Genomic DNA, 22,589 nt, shown 5'->3' with positions numbered 1-22,589 from the left:
CCATTTACAATGTCTAGTTGTGATTGTTTCCTCTTATTAACTTGTCTTTTCTGCTCTTGACAATTACCACCACAGTCCTTCAAATTGCTAAGACAATATACTGCATTTCTATCCAAGGTCAAAAATCTGGGAGAAAGTATACGTGTAACTCATTAATAACTTAGCTCAGAACCTTGAACTTTACATAGCTTCCCACAAACGTATTTCTTCACATCCTTTTCTAGTCTCGCCTTTCTCTCAGAAAAACTATTTTCAGCAAGACCTTGTCCTTTGAATGTCCCTGTTCCACTAACTTTCCCAGCCTGTGACCCCTAATCTTACGTAATCCTGAATATGAACCTCATGATTAAAAGAATTGTAACAGTTACTTAGTGTGTGTGTGTGTGTGTGTGTGTGTGTGTGTGTGTGTGTGTGTGTGTGTGCAAGCGTGTGTATAACATGGCACAGAGCACACATGCATATGTCAAAGGACAACTTTCAGGAGTCAGTTCTCACCTTCCACCACGTGGGTCCCAGGATCAAACTCAGGCAGGCAGGCCTGGCGGCATGTGAGCCATTACACAATGAGCCATCTCTCCACACCTCCCCTCACTGCTTCATTTGACGATGCCTCTTACGATTGGCTGTGCTCAAGGTAGGGAGGGCAAATGAGGAAGTACATGCACACAGAGTGTATTGGAATGCTCAGGGAGTCTGTGCGTAGCCATGACCTCCAATACTCTAATTTACAGTTGAGAAAAAAAGTCCCTTCTCCTACCAACTTTAAACCGTAAGGTTCAACAGAGTCAACTTGGCTGGAGATAGGGAGAAAACAACTATCTGTATATGGAGAAGTAGTAATCAAAATTTAAAAGACAGAACTCCAATAGTATGTGTTTATGTAAAGAAACTGCACATTCAGAAAGGCTGACAAGCACAGCATCAGCACCCTATTGACAGTACTGACTCAAAACTCTAAGAAAACTCTGACCACATCCTTGTTCCCTTTTCCTCCAGGCCAAGGAACACACCTTTCTTTTTTCCCCAGATTCCTTCACTCCCTTCTCAGCGTGGCTTTCATCCACTCACATCTACACAATATTGTTTTCCACTTATCTCTCTTCTCAACATTCCTGTCTTCCTGGCCCATTTAGGAATACAGCCCACAAGCTTTCCGTCTGCCCCACCCCCACCCCTGTCATACACACTTAACATATACATACAGAGCATTATTTATCAGCTACTTATTAAATGTGCAGAAAATTTGGCTCATCATGGTCCCAGATGAATTATATGCTCCCCCTCATATCTGGGAATTTAAAGCTTTTGTGTAATTTTTTTCTATATTTGGTTTATTTTAATCTTATGAATGTTCTATAAATATTGACTCAGATCTGAAATCACAGCAATAAGATTGAACAACTTGTTAATAATCCACTACAGCCAGCCTATATACATGCTACCACCATATGGCATCACAATAATTAATATTTGCTTAAGCAGAGTGATCAATATGTTTGCTATGGTGTGGGTGCAATATGAGCATTCCCTAAAGGTCCATATGCAAAGGCCTTGTCCCAGGATCATGGGACTGACAAGGACCAAGAACTTTGAATAGCAGAGCCTAATGGACAGACATCTTGAAGTCTGCAAAAGAAACTTTGGGTCCCATCAAGCAGCCCCACCCCACTTCTGGTTACTGACATGCTTCGCTTTCATATCTGCTCCTATAATGAACTGCTCTCACGAGAAGTCAAAATTAATGGAGTCACCCAATCTCCAGAACTATGAGCCAAAGCAAACCTCTTTTTCGTTCATAAGTAGCCTGCATCAGATATTTCTTCACGGCGACAGAAATGCAGCTGACTGATACAGTAATTAGTAATACAGTACTAATACAGTAGCGAAGCCTACGCTCCCCATCCTTGTACAGACTAGAAATAGCTACCCGTCACTTTCTTTGCTCAAAACGAACCATAGTTCTTGGCTCCTGAGGGAAGTGCAGTGGGTTACTGGATCCAAGAGTTGCCAATCATTTGGGAAATGTCATACATGAAGTTATATGATCAGGACACATGAGATTTACCCCAACAGCAAAGCAGTATTTACCAACAAGATTACTTCAGAAGCTTTTCTGATTTCTGTATAGAAATCAAAAAAAAAAAAAAAAAAACAAAGCTTAGCTATAATTCTAAAAGTTCAGAGCTTTCATCAGAAATCCTTAGGAAAAAAATTAAAATAATTGTCTGTATTTAAGCATGGAGTGATACCACACATCTATAATCCCAGCACTTGGGAGGCAGAGCAAAGTGGATCTCTGTGAGTTCAAGACCAGTCTGACCTACATGTTGAGTTCCAGGACAGCCAGGACTATGTAGTGAGACCTCGTCTTTTTGTTTGTTGGTTTGTTTTTGTTTTTGTTTGTCAAGACAGGGTTTCTCTGTGTAGCCTTGGCTGTCCTGGAACTTGCTCTGTAGACCAGGCTGGCCTTGAACTCCTAGAGATCCACCTGCCTCTGCCTCCCAAGTGCTGGGATTAAAGGCATGCACCACCATCAGTCAGCTGAGACCCTGTCTTAAAAAAAAAGGAAAAAAAGGTCTAAGCCTCGGAGGAGCTAACAATACGGTGAGAAAAGAAGCACGTGTCCTCAGCATGTCTTCGTGGAGGGGACATGTCTAAAATGATAGGTAATTGTCTATAGACACATGTCCTCAGCATGTCTTCATGGAGGGGACATGTCTAAAATGATAGGTAGTTGTCTAGAGACACATGTCCTCAGCATGTCTTCATGGAGGGGACATGTCTAAAATGATAGGTAGTTGTCTAGAGACACATGTCCTCAGCATGTCTTCATGGAGGGGACATGTCTAAAATGATAGGTAGTTGTCTAGAGACACATGTCCTCAGCATGTCTTCATGGAGGGGACATGTCTAAAATGATAGGTAGTTGTCTAGAGACACATGTCCTCAGCATGTCTTCATGGAGGGGACATGTCTAAAATGATAGGTAGTTGTCTAGAGACACATGTCCTCAGCATGTCTTCATGGAAGGGACATGTCTAAAATGATAGGTAGTTGTCTAGAGACACATGTCCTCAGCATGTCTTCATGGAGGGGACATGTCTAAAATGATAGGTAGTTGTCTAGAGGAAAAAAGTGGAATGAGGAGAAAAGCCTTTCTATTGATTAACAGTTGACCTAAACTTTGAAGAATAAGTAAAATCTATAGATGCAATACACACACACACACACACACGTATATGTAAAGTAGATGGGAAAACACGTGGCAGATGCCTGGTAACTCCTGACTAATGAGCCTCACATCTTCCACACCTGTGGGAGACATCGCACTGGCTCATCAATTCTAACAAACGTTGGAGAAGCTGGGGCAAAGGAGGGCTGAGGAGGTACTCCACACTTTCTGCTCCAGCTTCCCATAAACCTAACACCGTTCTAACAGGAAAGTGGGAGGTTTAAAGAAGAGGAGGAGGAGGAGGTGGTTATCATCATCCAAGAGTGGAGGCATAGGCCTGTAATCTCAGCCCTCAGGAGGGAAGCAGGAAGGTAACAAGTTCAAGGCCAGCCTGTCAAATTAATAAATAAACAAATAACATATTACTCCTGAGGTGTGTAACTAATTTTTGGGCATTTGCTTCTGGCTTTAACTACATTTTAAAATATATTCCTGTGGTCACGGGTGGCGGCTTTTTCCATTGTCTTCTACCAGGAGGCCGTCGAATCTTTTTATTCAAGCGACAAAGACCAGAACAGCTCCCTCAATTTACAAAATCAAACGAGGCTGCGAATGAGGCGGGACGTTGCATCCCTTTAAACTCATATGGCGTTCATTCGGCAAAGCAACAATTTACAAGTTGGACGCTGAACCATGGCAGCATCCCTGTCCTTCCAGCCTTTGAACACCTCTTAGGAAAGTTTATTCTTCCTGTTTCTATAGAAGATGGTGCTGAAGTAAGACTTACCCCTTGCTCAAAGCTTGGAACTCCTCAAACTGAGCCAAAACTCTCTTCCACCCTCGGTCCCCCGACACACACAGAGCCAAGCGGCTAGGACAGAAGGGCTTCTGAGGTTGACAAACAAGCCCATGTCAAAATTCAGACTCGGAGACAGCTGCTTTCCTCCATGGTTTCTACACACAAATCCGTAGAACTGGTAATACCGAATTGTCAAAAAGGATGCAATTTACGTTTTTGATAAACCAGTGAAGTTCAGCAGAATCTATGAAAATGAAGCCCCTCACTGGTGGACACAGGCAAGTAATTGGGATGTGAAGAAAGATGCCAGAGTAGGTGAACCAAACTATCATTTTTATTAGTCTGAAAGTTCCAAGCCCTGTTTCAGAAACTCAGCCACATTTCAGGGTGAAATAAGGCAATCTCCCCGCTCCTCCAGCCAGCCATTTCATTTACACCCTTCCTAAGATACATTCTTTCCTTGGAAACCTGGAGTCCTTTGTATTTGGAGATGACCTTGCATTGTCGGCCCTAATACTCTACCCACAAGGGAACAGCCTTTCACTGCCTGCTTTTCAACCATTCTTTCAGGGAAGAAAAAGAAATTCAATCTGGATTTCTGTTTACTTTTATTTTCCTAGAATTCTTCTCTAATAGGTATTTCCAGCTGAACTCTCAAACGTTAAAACCACAAAAGAGATAGAAATGCAGTGTCGGTACTTACTAACGCAGGTTTTCACAAAAGGTATGGGGTAATTTTTCTGAATAGTCTAACCGGCTTGAAGGACTCCCTGGAGAAATGAGAAGACGAAACTTGTTTCTTTAAACAATGTTTTAGCCCGTCATGTGCTGTGTTCTTGCGTCGTCTATTAAGACGGTTTGTTGGAATCATCATTTAAAGTACAAGTTTGACATGAACTGTGAGTCTACCTCTAAAGGATGTTTTCAAAATTTTTTTTTTTTTTGGTTTTTTGAGACAGGGTTTCTCTGTGTAGCTTTGTGCCTTTCCTGGAACTCACTTTGTAGACCAGGCTGGCCTCGAACTCACAGAGATCTGCCTGCCTCTGCCTTCTGAGTGCTGGGATTAAAGGTGTGCACCACCACCGCCGCCCTGCTCTGTTTTCAAAAATTTTATAACCCTACTCTGAACACAGCTGACAGGCCGAGAACAAGTAACAAATCGTGTGCTTGGGAAACACTTTTCTTTGAATATATTTAGAGTTGTACTGGTAAAAGACACAAGAAAAACTAATATAGTATTACATTCTTATATTAATTTGGCAACCTTATTGGAGCCTTAAAAACAAAATAGAGTGGTTCTATTCAGTAATACCTTCCCCACAGATAGTCTTCAACTTAAATGTATGAACATGAAGGCAGTGAGTTAGTTGCTCATCTTCACAGTTTTACCAGTTGTGAAGTTTTCAAGATAAAGTAGGTTTCTAAGAAAACTCTCAAAGATTAGAATTTGGCAGACTTTAGGATTCCTAGTGTGAGCTGGCTAGAGAGACTAGCAGGAATCTGCAAGCTCTGGGTTCAGCAAGAGATCCTGCCTTCAAAAATAGAGTGGAGAATGATATAGGAAATACCCAGTGTCAACTTCAGACCTCCTCAGATACACACACACACACACACACACACACACACACACACACACACACAAGCATGCATGCTCTCTGGAAAAAGTCGCTCCTTTGTATGAATCAGGGAGAGAACTGTTCATGGACTAACAGCACCCGAGCATGGGCTCTGTGAACTCTGCTGGGGGCTCCTAAGCGTGTAGAGCTAAGCCTGTTCCTCTGCTACAGCTTCCATGCTCCTCTGTAAAACAGGAAAAGCGCTGAGAAACCCCACTAATTCTCACACTTTTGGAGCCAGACTTGAGTCATTCTGTGATGTATATACTTACATCTCCTTTAAATGGTGTTCCCAAACGCATATCCTAATGGCATAGACGGACCTTATATAAATAGAAGGCTTTTAAAGACATTCTCGATTTATGTCTTTTTGACTAAAAGAAACTAAAAGCATGTTGTATGTTCTTTGTGACCCAAAGCTTTTTAAGTCAGGAAGTCATCTGTTTCCTGAAAAGCCCAACTTTATCCCTCTCTAACTCTGAAACTGCGGAAATAACCACTGTCTATATTTTTCTGCCACTACAAAGTAAAACATAAATATTAACAATGAAAACCATTACCCCTCTTCTGATTCATTAGTCGGCTAAGTGCGTGATTTTGGAGAAACTAAAAGCTCTTCAAAACTAAAATACAGGAGGCATCCCTCCTATACAAGTGAGGGAAGAAAGCAGTTTATCAGCTCTCACGAGATAACCAAAGGGAAACTAAGAATGTGAAGGACGCCTGCCAGCAGCAGCATCAACAGGACTCCGTTCATGGTTCCTGGCACTGGCATCTCGCAGCCTCCTTCATTCAGTGTGGGTACCTACTCCTGTTCACCCTCAACCCAGCCTATCAGTTTCAGCTGCTAAGGAAAGAGACTTTTCGCACATCAACACTCAACCATCTAAGACTTACTAAACAGCTGAATGTAATCTCATAACGGTTGTTTTTCTTCAGACTTTACCATGTATTACAAGAGTCACTGAAAACCACAACTGGAAAGCTGTTCGTGGTGGCACACACCAGCAATCCTAGCACCTGGGAGGTGGAAGCAGGAGGATCCTTAGCTACATCGCAAGTTCAAGGCCAGCTCGGGCTACATGAGACCTTGTCAAGATAAGAAACAAAGGCAGAGGCAGGTGGATCTCTGTGAATTTGAGGCCAGCCTGGTCTACAGAGTGAGTTCCAGGACAGTTAGGACTACAAAGAAACCCCATCTCAAAAAGGAAAAAGAAAAAAGAAAGGAAAGAAAGGAACAACCACTCACTATGACAATCATGTAATTGAAATGAAGATGATTTTAAAGCCTTTTGTATTCTCTAGTAAAATTACAAAAATTTTAAAACCCAACTAAATGTGTAGCATTGAAGGCCATTTAAAAGTTGCAATATATTTAATCCCAGCACTCGGGAGGCAGAGCCAGGCGGATCTCTGTGAGTTCGAGGCCAGCCTGGTCTACAAAGCGAGTTCCAGGAAAGGCGCAAAGCTACACAGAGAAACCCTGTCTCGAAAAACCAAAAAAAAAAAAGTTGCAATATAATATACCCTGAAAATTACTTTCTTTCATTTTTAAGCATGCTGCAGCCGTTCCCTCCACCCGCGTCCAGAACCTGTCTGGTTCTGAACTGACTCCGTACTTGTTAGCAGCTCATCACCGCCCTCCTTCCCGACTCCAGCAATGGCTGCTCTGCTTTCTTTCCCCGAGAATTTGGGAAGGCCGTTTAGAATCATGTAAAAAATTAATTTCCACTATCAATAGAGGCACCACAACAAAATGGGAAGATTTAGAATGGGAGCCAAACCCTTCCTGCCATTTTCTAGTGTGTAACCTGAACTAAGTTGTTCGGTTTCTCTGAATCCCTCTCTCCTCGACTCCCAGAGGGAACTAGTGACTTATTCTGTACTTGGAGAATTACCTGAGATGAGGTCTGTAAGACATGAAGTGCAGGACAGGCATTTAGTATGTGGCATTATCATAGGTGCAGTTGAAATATTAACTTTTCTTCTTATTTAAACAAATCTGTAGTTGTTTCTGATAGGGCCAATAAACCTTCCATAGCCCAATTCACTGTGAATTCCTGGGACAGGTTGCAGTGTGTTGCTTTGTAGTGTACAAGTCACAAACTTTACATTTTATAAACCAAATATTAAAGTTTTGTCATATCTATAGAAACATACATGTATTATTTAGCTTTGGCAAATTTCAGTAGGAAACAAAAATGATTTAAATTATTCATTTTATTTTTGGTGGCTTCCCCCATCATTCTCTAGTCTTCCTGTTCAAATTCTCCCCTTTCTAAATAATTTATGTTCTTTTGTCTAGTTACTGTTCATCATCTCCATATCAGAGTAAACAAAGGGAACAGGAAAAGATTTAGCCTAAGTTTGTCAAGTTTTTGTTAGCTCAGGTAAAACAGATTGCATTTATTCTAGGAATCAAAGAGCATGTCAAGCAACCTGAGCAGTAAGATCCCCAGCTTAGTCAAATTCCTACATTTAAGTTACACATTTAACTGTTTCTCATCTGTCAACTGGCATTTGCTTTTGGAGTAATTTCTTATGGTAAAGCATTAGTGTAGTGGTTAGTGTCTGTCAACTTGACATAGAGTCACCCGGAAAGAGGGACCCTCAGCTGAGGAACTACCTCTATCAGCCTGTAGATAAGTTCATGGGATGTTTTTCTCGGTTAATGTGGGAGAACCCAGCCCCATGTGGGCAGTGCCAACCCTGGGCAGCAGTCCTGGGTTGTTTAAGGAAGGTAGCTGAACAAGCATGAAAGGGGAGCTGGCAGGCCCTGTCTTCTGTGGTCTCCATTTCACCCCCTGCCCTGGCTTCCCTTCCTGATAGACTGTGACATGAGGATGTATTCCAAATAAACCCTTTCTTACATAAGCTGCTTTTGATTAGTCCCTTATCAGAGCAGCAGAAAGTTGCTATTACATTTATGTTTTCTTTCTGTGAGCGTCAAACAGTGGTCTGAGTTTACAGGCCCCTTGGAAAGGTAGAATATCTGTGCTTTGATGTTCAAGGTTCAGCTCAGTATGTTCCAGTGCATGAATTTTGGGAGATTGATAGACACATTAGGCTACAGCTGAGTTGTATCTGAGGAGAAGTTGGGATACCCTAATTTAAATGAAGCTCTGGGTCTCAGGACAACATACTGGCGTATTATTGGTGTAAAAGTTATCATGCATATTAATGCACTTTATGAATCTTACTTCCTAAATAGTAAGTGTATTCTAACATCTGACAAAATGTTTACATTTAACAGTAGTTTTCAGTTGTCCTTTCTTCCTATGTTCTAGAACACCATTGTAGGTCAAAGGGCTTTTTGCTGACTTGGTGTTTACATTTCTCTTTTGGTAGTGTGCAAATACCTTCCCGTAACAAAGACACTAGAACCTAGGGGTGAAGGTTCTATGTAGGCACCAGGTGGAGTTATCCATGTTCAATAAGTTGTATAGGTGTTGTCTTCAGCAATGGGGCCCCACTGTCATTTGTGGAGAGTAACCTATTGTCTTGGCAACAGCCTGGGTTCTTTCGGGATTCCCATGGGACCCCTTTGGCCAACAACTCAATCAGATGTAACCCAAACCCAATCCCAGTACAGGAAGCTTCATCTCTTCGACAGGAGCTGGCCAATGGGAGCTCTGCCCTCCCTCATTATTTGCTGACTTCATTTAGGTTGCTTTCATCTATGTTTATATTTTAGGAAGCTTCTGTTGTATTAGGTTTCCATGCTACCCCTCAAATGGCCTTTAAATTTAACTGTCTTTCCCGTATTCCCTCTCCTCTCCTCTCCCTACTTGATATTTCATTCCAGCACCCCCATCCACCCTCCCTAGCTCTTTCTTCATTCCTTTCCCATGCGATCTGTCTGTACTAACCCTTACTCTATACCCGTTTACCACTCCAGTTGGTGGGACCTGGAAAGTAGAGCCAATAAATGAGGTGAATTAAAGTCGCATGCAACAGCCAACTTTATTCAGAGCATCAGACAGTTTATACTTGAGGGTTAAGAAGAGTTGAATAAGTGTACAATTACAAGGACAAACCACACGTGTTAGACAAGCCACACGTGGCAAAAAACCTGTTTTTCCATAGAGGTAGGTAAACAAACAAGAGCCAGTTGTCATGAATAAGCTGAAGTGAACTCACTCCTGTCCGATGCACCTGGGAGGGGCACAAAAACACATTCCAAGAACAACTCTGAGTTTTGAAGAAACTAAGGTCACAGCACTCAGAATCCTCATCACAGGACTCCTTTCTTGGGCACACCTAACCTCTGTGGTTCTACAGATTATAACTTGGGTATCATTGACTTAACAGCTAATATCCACATATAAGAAAAAACGAAACATATTTGTCTTTCTGAGTCTGGGATACTTCATTCAGGATGATTTTCTCTAGTTCGATCCATTTACCTACAAATTAAATTACGTTGTTGCTGTTGTTGTTGTTGTTGTTTTTAACAGATGGATAATACTCCGTTGTGTAAATGTACCACATTTTCTTTATCTATTCTTCTGTTGTTTCCAGTTTCTGGGTATTATGAATAGAACAATGACCATCGTTGAGCAAATGTCTCTGTCATAGTCTATAGCATCCTTTGGGTAGACACCAAGAATGCTATAGCTGGAGCTTGTGGTAAATCAATTCCCATAAAAGATTAAAACATATTTTTAAAAACCATTCATTTCAACCATCCTCAAAAGCATACTTTTAACTAATGGAGTGTATTTTCCTCTTTATATTTAAAAAGTTCTGGTTTCAAGATTTATTGTGCTGTTAGATTTTTTAATGTTTACATTTACAAATAAATGAATTTCTACAGTATTTCATGTGTCACAACTACCTTATTATTAATGAGCACCACTGTCATTTATTTAAATTAATTAATGAAAACCACTGTCACTTATGGAAAAAAAACATATTCCATGGCACACAGAGTCCTGGATGATTGACAGCTACAGGAGACAAGCTATTCAAGCCACAAAACGAGCAGACTAAAAAATACAGCCCCTCCCAGCCACAGGGCACAAGCACAGCCCCATTCCACCTAAACAAGAAAATTAAAGAGAAGTCGCTGTCAGAATGTACAGCAAACAAACACATCTGGCTAAACTAATGAACGCCACTTTAAACAGAACAGCAAAAATCTACATGGGCTTCAAAACTTCTCAAGTTAGGGCCAGGCTTGGAGGCACCCTCCTTTAATCCCAAGCACTTAGATCTGTGTGAATGTGAGGCCAGCCCGGTCCACAAAGAGACCCAGGCTAGCCAGGGTTACACAGTGAAACCTAGCCTCAAAAACAAAAAGACATTTTCAAGTCAAAAAAAAAAAATCAAACTTGTGATGCATGGTGCCACCTGACTAATCCCAGCACTCGGGAGGTGGGGGAAGGAAGGTCAAGAGTTCAAGTCACCTTCACTGTGCTAAGCAAAATAAGCTAGGCTCAGGAAGACAACTACCATATGTTTTCTCTCACCTGTGGAATCTAGATAGAAATTCAGTGTAGAGTGGTTACAAGTGGAGGTCTGAAGGTAGAAATGGGACCCTAAAAGCGGAAGATGAGATCTTAAGGGGCGGGGGGAAGGTCCTGGAACACGTGGGGCATGAGAGCATAAAGAGGGCCATCTGGGGAGAAGGGATCCATGAAGGGAGAACAGCAGAATTTCGGGAACAATGGGGGAGGGGGATGGATAAGGAGAAAAGACAAACTATAAAAAAGAAAAAGACGCCGGGCGGTGGTGGCGCACGCCTTTAATCCCAGCACTTGGGAGGCAAAGGCAGGTGGATCTCTGTGAGTTCGAGGCCAGCCTGGTCTCCAAAGCGAGTTCCAGGAAAGGCACAAAGCTACACAGAGAAACCCTGTCTCGAAAAAGCCAAAAAAAAAAAAAAAGACCAATTGTTTACTAAATGAATTTAATACGAAATCTAAATGTATTTGGTGATTTTCTTATGTAAAACTTCAATATAATAAAGACCATTGTGGAACAACAGGGTTGATCTTACTTTTACAGCACAAAATCCAGTGTATGAGAAACCATTAGAGAGCACTGTCCTTGTTTTCTAGACGTCTTTAGTTCTTTGTGTTGTTTGTTTGTTTTAGGTGGACTTGGATCATGGTCTCACACACATTCATTACCTTCTCTCACCCACTTCCTTCTTCCCTCCTGCTGTCCCCGCCTCCTTTCAAATATCCTCCTTCTTCCCTCCTGCTGTCCCCGCCTCCTTTCAAATATCCCCCTTCTTCCCTCCTGCTGTCCCCGCCTCCTTTCAAATATCCTCCTTCTTCCCTCCTGCTGTCCCCGCCTCCTTTCAAATATCCTCCTTCTTCCCTCCTGCTGTCCCCGCCTCCTTTCAAATATCCTTCTTCTTCCCTCCTGCTGTCCCCGCCTCCTTTCAAATACTCCTCCTTCTTCCCTCCTGCTGTCCCCGCCTCCTTTCAAATATCCTCCTTCTTCCCTCCTGCTGTCCCCGCCTCCTTTCAAATATCCTCCTTCTTCCCTCCTGCTGTCCCCGCCTCCTTTCAAATATCCCCCTTCTTCCCTCCTGCTGTCCCCGCCTCCTTTCAAATATCCTCCTTCTTCCCTCCTGCTGTCCCCGCCTCCTTTCAAATACTCCTCCTTCTGCTTCTCATGAACACATTCTTTAGTCTAGATTCTTTGTAGGACAAGACATGACGGTATCTGTCTTTCTGTGCCTAGTTTCTTTCACTTAACTCATGTTAACTGATTTCCAATTCCATCCCATTTTCCTGTAAATTACATAACTTCATGCTTCTTTGTTGCAAATAAAATTCTACTGTGTGTGTATATATACATATATGTGTTTATATATGCATGCATATATATGCCATATTTTCTTTATTTGTTCATCTGTTGATGAGCACCTAGGCTGGTTACACAACAGTTTTTGTTAAAAGTGCAGAGAATGTGCTTGTGTCTCCATGGAACGCTAACTTAGATTCCTTTCAGCCTATGTGTAGGAATGGTATAGCTCTGTCACATGACAGATCCATTTTAGAGTTTTGAGGAATCACCATACAGATTCCCATAGGGGCTGAACTAATTCACATTCCCACCAGGAACGAACAAGGATTCCCTCATCGCCCTGTCTACATTCTCTCCAGAATTTGTTGTTTCCATGATAACCACCATTCTGAATGAGGCAAGATAAAAATCTCCATATCTTTTCAATTTGTATTTCCTTGATAGGTAAAGACATTTGCTGTGGGATGTTCTGTGTGGCAAATGTGTTGCTAATTAGTCAATAAATAAAACACTGATTGGCCATTGGCTAGGCAGGAAGTGTAGGCGGGACAAGGAGGAGAATAAAGCTGGGAAGTGGAAGGCTGAGTCAGAGAGACACTGCCAGCCGCCACGATGACAAAAAGCATGTGAAGATGCCGGTAAGCCACGAGCCATGTGGCAAGGTATAGATTAATGGAAATGGATTCATTTAAGCTGTAAGAACAGTTAGCAAGAAGCCTGCCATGGCCATACAGTTTGTAACCAATATAAGTCTCTGTGTTTACTTGGTTGGGTCTGAGTGGCTGTGGGACTGGCAGGTGAGAGAGATTTGTCCTGACTGTGGGCCAGGCAGGAAAACTCCAGCTACAGACATTGAATTTTTTTTTTTTAATGTACTTACGGGCAATTTGTAATTCTTCTTTGGGCAACTGTTTAATTCATTTGCCAACTTACTTATTGGGGGTGAGTTTGTTTTGTTGTTGTTCTTTATATAGTCTATATTTTAACCCCCAATAGATTGAAAGGCTGTTTCTTTTATTTATTTTCTTATATTTATTTTCTGGCAGTTGTTTCCTTTGTCATGCAGAAGCATTCAATTTCACACAATCCTGTTTATCAATTTGTTATTTCCCGAACAATTGGGGTGCTATTCAGAAAGTCTATGCTTATGCCGACATCTTGAAGTGTTTTTCCTACATTTCCCTCTTGCGGTCCTAAAGTTTCAAGTCTTACATTAAGGGAATGATCCCTTTTATATTGATTGTTTTGTGCAGAGTGAGAACTATGGATCTAGTCTCACTTTTTTTTTCTACATATGGGTATCCAGTGTACCTAGCACCGTATGTGTTGAGAACATTGTTGAAAATCAAGTGGCTGAGGCTGCAAAGGTTTACTAAGTCTTCTGTTCTGCTGGCGTCCATCTCTTAGGGCATAACGTGATGGGTTTGTTAGTTTGGCCCCAAGCAGAATTTGAAATCACAGTTGTGATACTTCCAACATCAAAGCACAGCTCCTGAGGCTGACCAGATTCAAATCTTAGCTCCAGAAATGACTCAGTAGCTAAGTGAGTAAGACACCACTTGATTCTGAAGGAACTTTAAGGAAAGATTCTGATACATCACAGGAAAAGCTATTCCTTTACTGCTACAGTCTACCCAATCACTTACAACAAGGGCCGCCAGATTCAACAGAAGTATAAGATAGCCAATTAAATTTAAATTTTAGGTAAACAGGGAATAATATTTGCACATGGCATATACTAAACTACTATGTGTTGTTTAGCTGAAATGCAAATTTCACTCTGCTTCCTGTATTTCATCTGGCAACCCTACCTATAACACTTCTTCTAATACTAGCTGTTTTTCATTCTTCTATTAAGTAAGCACACCATAACAATAGCATCATAAATCATGCTTTGTGCTGTATGACATGTAATTTACACAATCGGCTGGCAGCCCCTATGAAGAACTGAAATGGATTTAATAGGATTCCTAACTTTTGAAAGGAAGTAGTAACCATTTGTGGAATTGTTTTAAGATAGTCAAAGACACTCTGTTCCCATCTGGTTTGGATGTTTCTTAAAGGGACATGAAAGTTTTCAGTAGCTGCTTTTATACAACTGGTAATGATTAGAATATTTAATTATGAGGTTATGCATATACTTATGAAAACTGATCACAGCAATTCACTTTCTGCCCATACAAATGAATTTTACATCACAGTGTTGTGGATTTTTTTTATAAAGTTCCAAGGCATTGCAATCCTGTGAATTTTAAAAAGATTTGATCCAAATGTCCAGCTTAGGGGCTGGAAAGATCACTCATAGTTAAGAGCACTTACTGGTATTGCAGAACACCGGAACTGGGCAATCAACACCCACGTAGTGGCTCACGACCAACTGTAACTCCTGTTACAGGGGTTCCAATGCCCTCTTCTGGCTTCTAAGGGCACTGCATGCATGTGGGACATATAAACTCACTTAAGCAAACACACACACATAAAAATAAGTTTTAGGGGCTGGAGAGATGGCTCAGAGGTTAAGAGCACTGCTTGCTCTTCCAAAGGTCCTGAGTTCAACTCTCAGCAACCACATGGAGGCTCACAACCATCTGTAATGAGATCTGGCGCCTTCTTCTGACCTGCAGGGATACATGCAGGCAGAACACTGTGTACATAATAAATAAATAAATAAATAAATAAATAAGTTTTAGTTGGGTGATGGTGGCATATGCCTTTAATCCCAGCACTCAGGAGGCAGAGGCAGATGGATCTCTGTGAGTTCAAGGCCAGCCTGAGCTACAGAGTGAGTTCCAGGAAAGGCACCAAAGCTACATAGAGAAACCCTGTCTCGAAAAAAAACAAAAACAAGCAAACAAAAATAAGTCTTTAAACTTCCAAATTAGCATGACTGAATATATTTTCAAAATCTATACTTGATTTCTAAGTTATGATCATTCAAGCACTAAGAATGTTGAAGCCTTGCTTCAATAAAAATTTCACTTAACCAAAGATATATATTGAAATCACAAAAAAAAAGAAAACCTTGAAATTTGAAATTTTAAGTCTCAATTAAAGAGTACAAAGGCACAAACAAAATGTTTTAAACTTTTCTTTCTACAGTCAGTAAAATTTAGTTTTAACTCAAAGGTAATTTTGATCATTGAAGCGCTTCAACAATGTAAGGAAGGTGTCAATGCAGTGTTTACACCATTCTAAAGCAACGCGACAAGTCACCAAATGAACCAATGAATCTCTTGCAAGTAGTTGCACTGAATAAAGCACCATTAACGTGAACATCATCGAAATACTGGCTGTTTTCCAAATATCTACTTCCTCCCAAATTAAAATAGATTTTCCAGCCATGGTTGTTACAGGAAAACTGAAAAACGGCCTAACAAACCTTCCTTTATTCATTTCTAAGGATGGCCTCAGGGACTCAGACCCAAGTATGACAAGCTGTCATGGCAGACATAAAAAGTTAGCAAAGTTAAATTCTATGCCCCACTTTACAAATAACACGTCTGTTAACCTAGGATCATAAAAACCATAGAGATCTGTCTACATAAAGATAAAGATCAGAAAGCTAAAACACAAAACAGTCTCTATGAGTCACCATAGTCCATTGACTAAAAGTCACAATTTAAGGAAATTCTGTAGCCACCTAAGCACCTAACAACAGTGCCACCACCATCAGGGGCAATTTGGAAAACAATGTAAAACCCGAAGAGTGAATGTTTGGTGATTTTTCTAAACCAGATAATAGTCTCAGGGGAAAAATAAAAAGTGAAGTTCAACGGAGTCCTTTCTTGTGTGCTACACAGTAAATTATTTTCCCAAAAACCAACCCAAATTATTCATAAGTTTAATAGACTGAATAATTTCTAACTATCATGATATCCACCTAGTTGCCAGCACCTCAAGGATAGTGTACCCTCGTGTCAACTTTGAGGTCTCTCCATTCAATCTCCTTGTTCAATGCTCCTGAAAACACTTCCTCCAGCTGTGCGCTGTCTAAGAAAGCATGTTAGGGAAAACTGAACAGTGCACATATGTCCAACAGCTGTCAGCAGAGCACTACGCTTTATATGTAGTGTGCTTGCACAAAACAGGATGGGAGAGGTAGCGGTGGTAGGTGTTGGAGCCAGAAAAGTAAGCATTGTCCACATCAGACTGGGCCCCGTGGGCCATGAGAGGAATCTGTACTTTATTCCTAGAGCAAGAAGACATCATCAAAGGGTTTTTAAGCTGGGAACTAGTGCAATAAGGTTTGCCATTTTGAAACTATAGCTCCTATGCTAGGGGATGTATTGAGGAAGAGATGGTGGTTGGAAGCAAAATGGCCAGTTCAGAAGATGCTCTAGTGACAGAAGCCAACCACAGATATAACCGGAAGCAAGCACAAATGAAAACCATCCACGGAGACAGAACCCAGCAGTAGGTTGGGTGTGAGAGGCAAGAGAGGAACAAAGGGTGAGGTCCAGGTTGCTGAGTTCCAGCTACAGGGATGGTGATGTCACTGATGAGATGAAGGAACAAATAGGGACTGGGGATGCGGCTCCGCAGTTAAGGGCACTTCCTGGAGTTGTAGAGAGCCCAGTTGAGCTTCCAGAGCCTGTGAGCATGTGCGGCAGCTGTAACTCCAGCTCCAGGGGATCCAACACCCTCTTCTGCCTTCAGTGGGCACTTGTGCACATGTGGCATCCACACACACACACACACACACACACACACACACACACGCACACACACTTAAAAAAACAAAGCACAAGATGAAGGAACATGGAAGGACTTGGAAATACCCAACCAACAGTAACTCAGACCTGAGTATATTCGTGCACCTGGTAGACATTTTTAAGCACCTACCTTGGTGGTTGGTCAGAGGTATACTTCTGTGACAGCACCTACTTTCTGTGTGTGACTACACAGTTACAAAACACTGGATGCAGAGTGTGTCTGTTTTACTTCTGATTCCCTATGCTGCAAAACAATCCTGTCACAAATATTATACGCATCAATGAAGAGATGAATGAGTGAATTAGTCAATAAAAGTAACTTTGCCAAATGCATCACAGTGTGAAAAAAAAAATGATTAGCACTGCCAAAATGTTAGTAGAGCCAAATTTTAAATGACCTTGGCTCTAAAAACAATATTGAGCATCTATTTAAAGATTTAACATAAAATACTGCAGAACAGGAGACAAGACCTATACACTTCCTAACTCTGCCATATACATTAATATGTATAAACTCAGTTTTCAATATTTGAATTAGTCATATACTCTTACATAACCAAGAAATCCCTTTATATAGTATGCCCTAAGGAGATAACATAGCTCTCATTTCACTCACAGAATATGAAGTGCAGGCATTAAAAAAAATAGACGACAGAGTAGCTCAGTGCCAGACGTAGTGCATATTCACCCACGTTGACCTGGATTATCATAGGCCAAGCATCTTAAGAGAACTGAAGAGTAATTTGACTAAATATACATCAGAAGTAATTAAAAGACCCTGGTTTCTGTGAATGGTGGTATATATGTATAATCCTAGGAGGGAGAGACAGGATGATCTTAAGTTGGAGGTCATCCTGGGTGAAATAAGAAGATCCTATCTCAAAAGAGGGCGGGAGAAAGAGGTAACAATGAAACTGCGTTGTGATGAGGCTGAGTGATTAGAAACCAAGGAGAAAATACTGCCGAAAGGTTCCAGGAAATAGATGTAAACATTGTCGAAAAATTTTTCATATACTTGTAGACTCCCCACTTTCTGGCCAATGGGCAACTTTATTAGTAGTAGATAAACTGATTGCAAAGTCCTTTTATTTTAAGCAGAAGATATAGAGATAGACAGACAGCCACATGCATACATACATACACACAAGATTTGGGCAGGAGAACTGTTTTTTTTTTCTATTTTTGTTTTGTGTGTTTGTTGTTTTATTTTGTTTTTTGAGACAGGTCCAGGTTGGCTTCAAACTAGCTATGCAGTCAAGCATAACCTTGAACTCCCTATTCCCTGGCCTCCATCTCTTACGTGTTGAGATTGCTCGTACAGCCCACCACACCCAGTTAATGCTTCAAACCCAGGAACTGTATCCCTAGCCTCTGTACACAATGCTTTATCTACAAGTTTTATAGCAAACTTGCAAAGCAGGGATCAAATTCACATTGTAGGGCTGGAGAAACACTCAGCAGTTAAGAGCACTGGCCACCCTTGCAGAGCATCTAGGTTTGGTTCCCAGCACCAACATGGCAGCTCATAACCATCTGTGACTTCAGTTGTAGGGAATCAGACAACGCTCTTCTGGCCTCTGCAGGCACCAGGCACACATGAGGTGCACTTACACACAGGCAGGCAAAACACTCACTAAACACATCTGGTTTTTAACATACCTGACTTTGGACCCCGCATGGTGGCACAGACCAGCCATCTAAATACTCAATAGGCTGAGTCTGAGACCAGCCTGATTATCCAGCAAGATTCTGTCTCAAAAAACAAAATAACAAACAAACAAATAAATAAATAACCCATCTTACCAATGAAGAAAGGAAGAGAGAGCTGGGCCGTGGTGGCACATGCCTTTAATCCCAGCACTCGGGAGGCAGAGCCAAGCGGATCTCTGTGAGCTCAAGGCCAGCCTGGGCTACAGAGCGAGATCCAGGACAAGCAACAAAACTACAACAGAGAAACCCTGTCTTGAAAAATCAAAAAAAAAGAAAAAAAGAAAGAGACAGAGAGAGAGAGAGAGAGAGAGAGAGAGAGAGAGAGAGAGAGAGAGAGAGAGAAAGAAAGAAAGAAAGAAAGAAAGAAAGAAAGAAAGAAAGAAAGAAAGAAAGAAAGAAAGAGATAAGCAAACAGGAGACTGAAGAATCTCAAATCAGATTTTCAAGCCTGTATCCTTTCACCTCCCCGAAAGATTTACCCACTCAAAGATGATGCTCATCATAAGTACTGTGAACCTAACAATGGTAGGCTGCATGGACAGAGGACAAGGGTCCATTAGGGAGGTGCAAGAAAATGATTTATGTCCGTTCAGTTGGTGAGAGTAAGTGAAGTTTTTATCTAACACTTAGAAGGGCTGTAGACCTTTTATGCATCATCCACAGCCCTTCTAAGTGTTAGATAAAAACTTCACTTACTCCCACCAACTGAACGGACATAAATCATTTTCTTTCACCTCCCTAATGGACCCTTAGAAGGGCTGTGGATGATGCATAAAAGGTCTAGGGCCGCAGTGGCGCACGCCTTTAATCCCAGCACTCGGGAGGCAGAGCCAGGCCAATCTCTCTGAGTTTGAGGCCAGCCTGGTCTACAGAGCGAGTTCCAGGACAGGCACCAAAACTACATGGAGAAACCCTGTCTTGGAAAAAAAAATGAAAAAAAAATATATATGAAAGGCATAAAAGGTCTAAACTGTGGTCCCTTCCTTCACAGAACTGATGAGGTGAAACTAACAAAGAGAAAACCAAGGACATGGAAATGCCCTTAGGTCTACAGGGTAGTTCCTGCTTCATTATGCTTTTGTGAAAATCACAGGTACAAGTGATGGGCTAAGAGGATGCTATGTGTTCTAGGAAAGGATTAGAGTCTGGGAACTTCTAGCTCCAAGAGGCTGAATTTACTGTGGGGTGCTTGAGGTGGCCCTAGTATCATGGGGCTGCAGCACATTGGTTGTCTCTAGTTCTAATTACAACCATGCTGATCAAAGCTATGAATGGTTTTCATGAGAACTTTAGCCAAAATTCCTGTCCTTTCTGGCTTCTTTCCACTGGGAGGCTGGAAGCTGCTTTAAAATCCAATAGTTGAAAAGAAAGCAATAGAAAACTTTCATCCTTCAGGATCCCCTTCCACCTGCTGATTTACCCCTCCCTACCCACAGGAACGTGGTGGGCGGTAAGCACCTAAGACAACAGACCACAGGGAAGCTCCATGGGCTTCAGGAAAGAGAAAAAAGAAAGAAAGAAAACAGGCACTGTTTACCCATAGCCATATCATAACTCATGATAAAGTAAGAAATAGCGGCCAACTTTTATGCATCAGTCCTTATCTTTAAGAATTCATTTTAAACTTGGTCATTATTTATTTAAGGCTGCCAACTTTACAAAGTACTGCCCCCTTGTCCCTTGACCACAAAATCAAACAGTTTGAGAGGGTTCTGGCTTTTCCAGAGTTTCCAAACTGGTCAGGAAAACAGAATCTCAAACAAGTTGAGAGCTAGGGATGTTGCCCAGTGGAAAAGCACTTGCCAGGCACGCACAGGGCCCTGGGCTCTGCCCCTAGCAGTAGTGGAAAAAGAATACCTGAAAACCTAAGCCAGACATCATTTTATAATATTCAAGCTTTCATTCACACTTTGTAAATGGGCCCAAATTTTACTAAAATGAGCATAAATTAGAAGGGGGTGGGGGGAAGTCTGAGATAATTAGCTAGCAGAGGCCTTTTGTTAGTTTAAAAAAAAAGCAAAATTCAAAGATGCAGTTAAATTCTAAGGTATAATCAGTTCAGCTAAGTCAATCAGGCAACTATTCCATCAGAAGATAAGTGCTTCTCTAAAGTCTCAAACAACTTGAAGAAAGAAAAGTATTATATGCTGTGGAATAATCCTCTTATACACTGTAAAGATTTGTCACTGGAATTGGTTTAATAAAATGCTGATTGGCCAGTAGCCAGGCAGGAAGTATAGGTAGGCAACCAAACTAAGAATTCTGGGAAGAGGAAGGGTGGAGTCAGGAGTTGCCAGTCAAACACAAAGGAAGCAAGATGAGAATGTCATACTGAGAAAAGGTACCAAGCCATGTAGCTAAACATAGATAACAATTATGGGTTAATTTAAGTGTAAGAGCTACTTAGTAATAAGCCCGAGCTACCGGCCAAGCATTTGTAAGTAATATTAAGCCTCTGAGTCAATTATTTGGGAAACTGCTAGTGGTAAAAAACCTCCATTTACAATTATATTCTTTTCTAAAAATAATTTATTTTGCCTGGCAGTAGTGGCACATGCCTTTAATCCCAGCACTTGGGAGGCAGAGGCAGGCGGATCTCTGTGAGTTCAAGGCCAGCCTGGTCTATAGAGCAAGTTCCAGGACAGGCTCCAAAGCTACACAGAGAAACCCTGTCTTGAAAAAAACAAATAATAATTATTATTATTTATTTAACTTTATTTTATGTGAATTGGTGTGAAGGTGTCAAATCCCCTGGAACTGGAGTTACAGACAGTTATAATGTGGATGCTGGGAATTGTAAACCTGAGTCCTTTGGAAGAGCAGCCAATGCTCTTAACCACTGAACCATCTCTCCAGTCCTGAAAAGTATTATATTCTATCTGCTCATTAAAATGAAATTTTAGACAAGATTAATCAAAGCTGAGCACAGAACTCTGTCAAATATATAAGTATTTAAATTTCTTTTACCAAATTAATGGATCAATAATAAATTTAGCCGGGTGGTGGTGGCGCATGCCTTTAATCCCAACACTCGGGAGGCAGAGCCAGGCAGATCTCTGTGAGTTCAAGGCCAGCCTGGGCTACCAAGTGAGTTCCAGGAAAAGGCGCAAAGCTACACAGAGAAACTGTCTCGAAAAACCAAAAATAATAAATTAATTAATTAATTAATTAATTAATTAATTAAAAACTTTTTCACTCTAGAATTTAAGAAAATTGAAAATATTTTTGAACTAACCTGAACAAACTCTAGTAAAACTGTACAAGAAGGAGCTAGTTGGTTTACAGAACTTTTTTAAAGGGAATGAAAAGCTTTCTTTTTTAATAACTTATGACTGCATTGATTTTTTTTATAATGTTGCAAGAATAATCATAGAAAAACCAATGGTGACCAGTGCCGACAACCTCAAAAATCATAAGCAGACAATGAAGTTCTTCTGTCATGCTAGAAAGGTGACCACACAGTCCAGTCAGATCGTAACCGAACAGCCAAAACATGGGGTTTGCTCCATGTCTCAAAGACCCTTCTTTCCAACGCCCTCCATCAAAATCCTAAAAATTATTTTTGTTTCTTGATTCCTTATGTCTAAGAGGGCCTGACAATCCATCCTTCAAAAGGAGTCTTAGTATTCATTGACTAAACTGTAACTACCTAGCAACATCTGCTACCCACATCTCCTACTTAAGCCCTCCACAGCCCTGGGAGGTGGGTTCTGCTACAGAGAGGAGGCTGAGATAAGCGTCATATGATGCATCACACAGCTGGATGAAGTCAGCACCCAGTTCCTGCTGCCCAGTTCCAGTCTTCGATGGTGGTGTGTATC

At 41.2% G+C, this 22,589-nt stretch overlaps 1 protein-coding gene across 1 annotated transcript in view; it reads right to left on the bottom strand.

The window, feature by feature from the left end:
- Plcl1 (phospholipase C like 1 (inactive)) overlaps positions 1–22,589 on the bottom strand; it is a 347,946-nt gene that overhangs the window by 309,110 nt on the left and 16,247 nt on the right. The window lies entirely within an intron of this gene.

Source organism: Peromyscus californicus, unplaced genomic scaffold (genome assembly GCF_007827085.1).
Source record: "Peromyscus californicus insignis strain IS unplaced genomic scaffold, ASM782708v3 Scaffold_21__1_contigs__length_65335640, whole genome shotgun sequence".
Taxonomy (NCBI): domain Eukaryota; kingdom Metazoa; phylum Chordata; class Mammalia; order Rodentia; family Cricetidae; genus Peromyscus; species Peromyscus californicus.
Note: the sequence above shows the minus strand (reverse complement) of the source record. Positions and strands in the feature narration are given on the sequence as shown.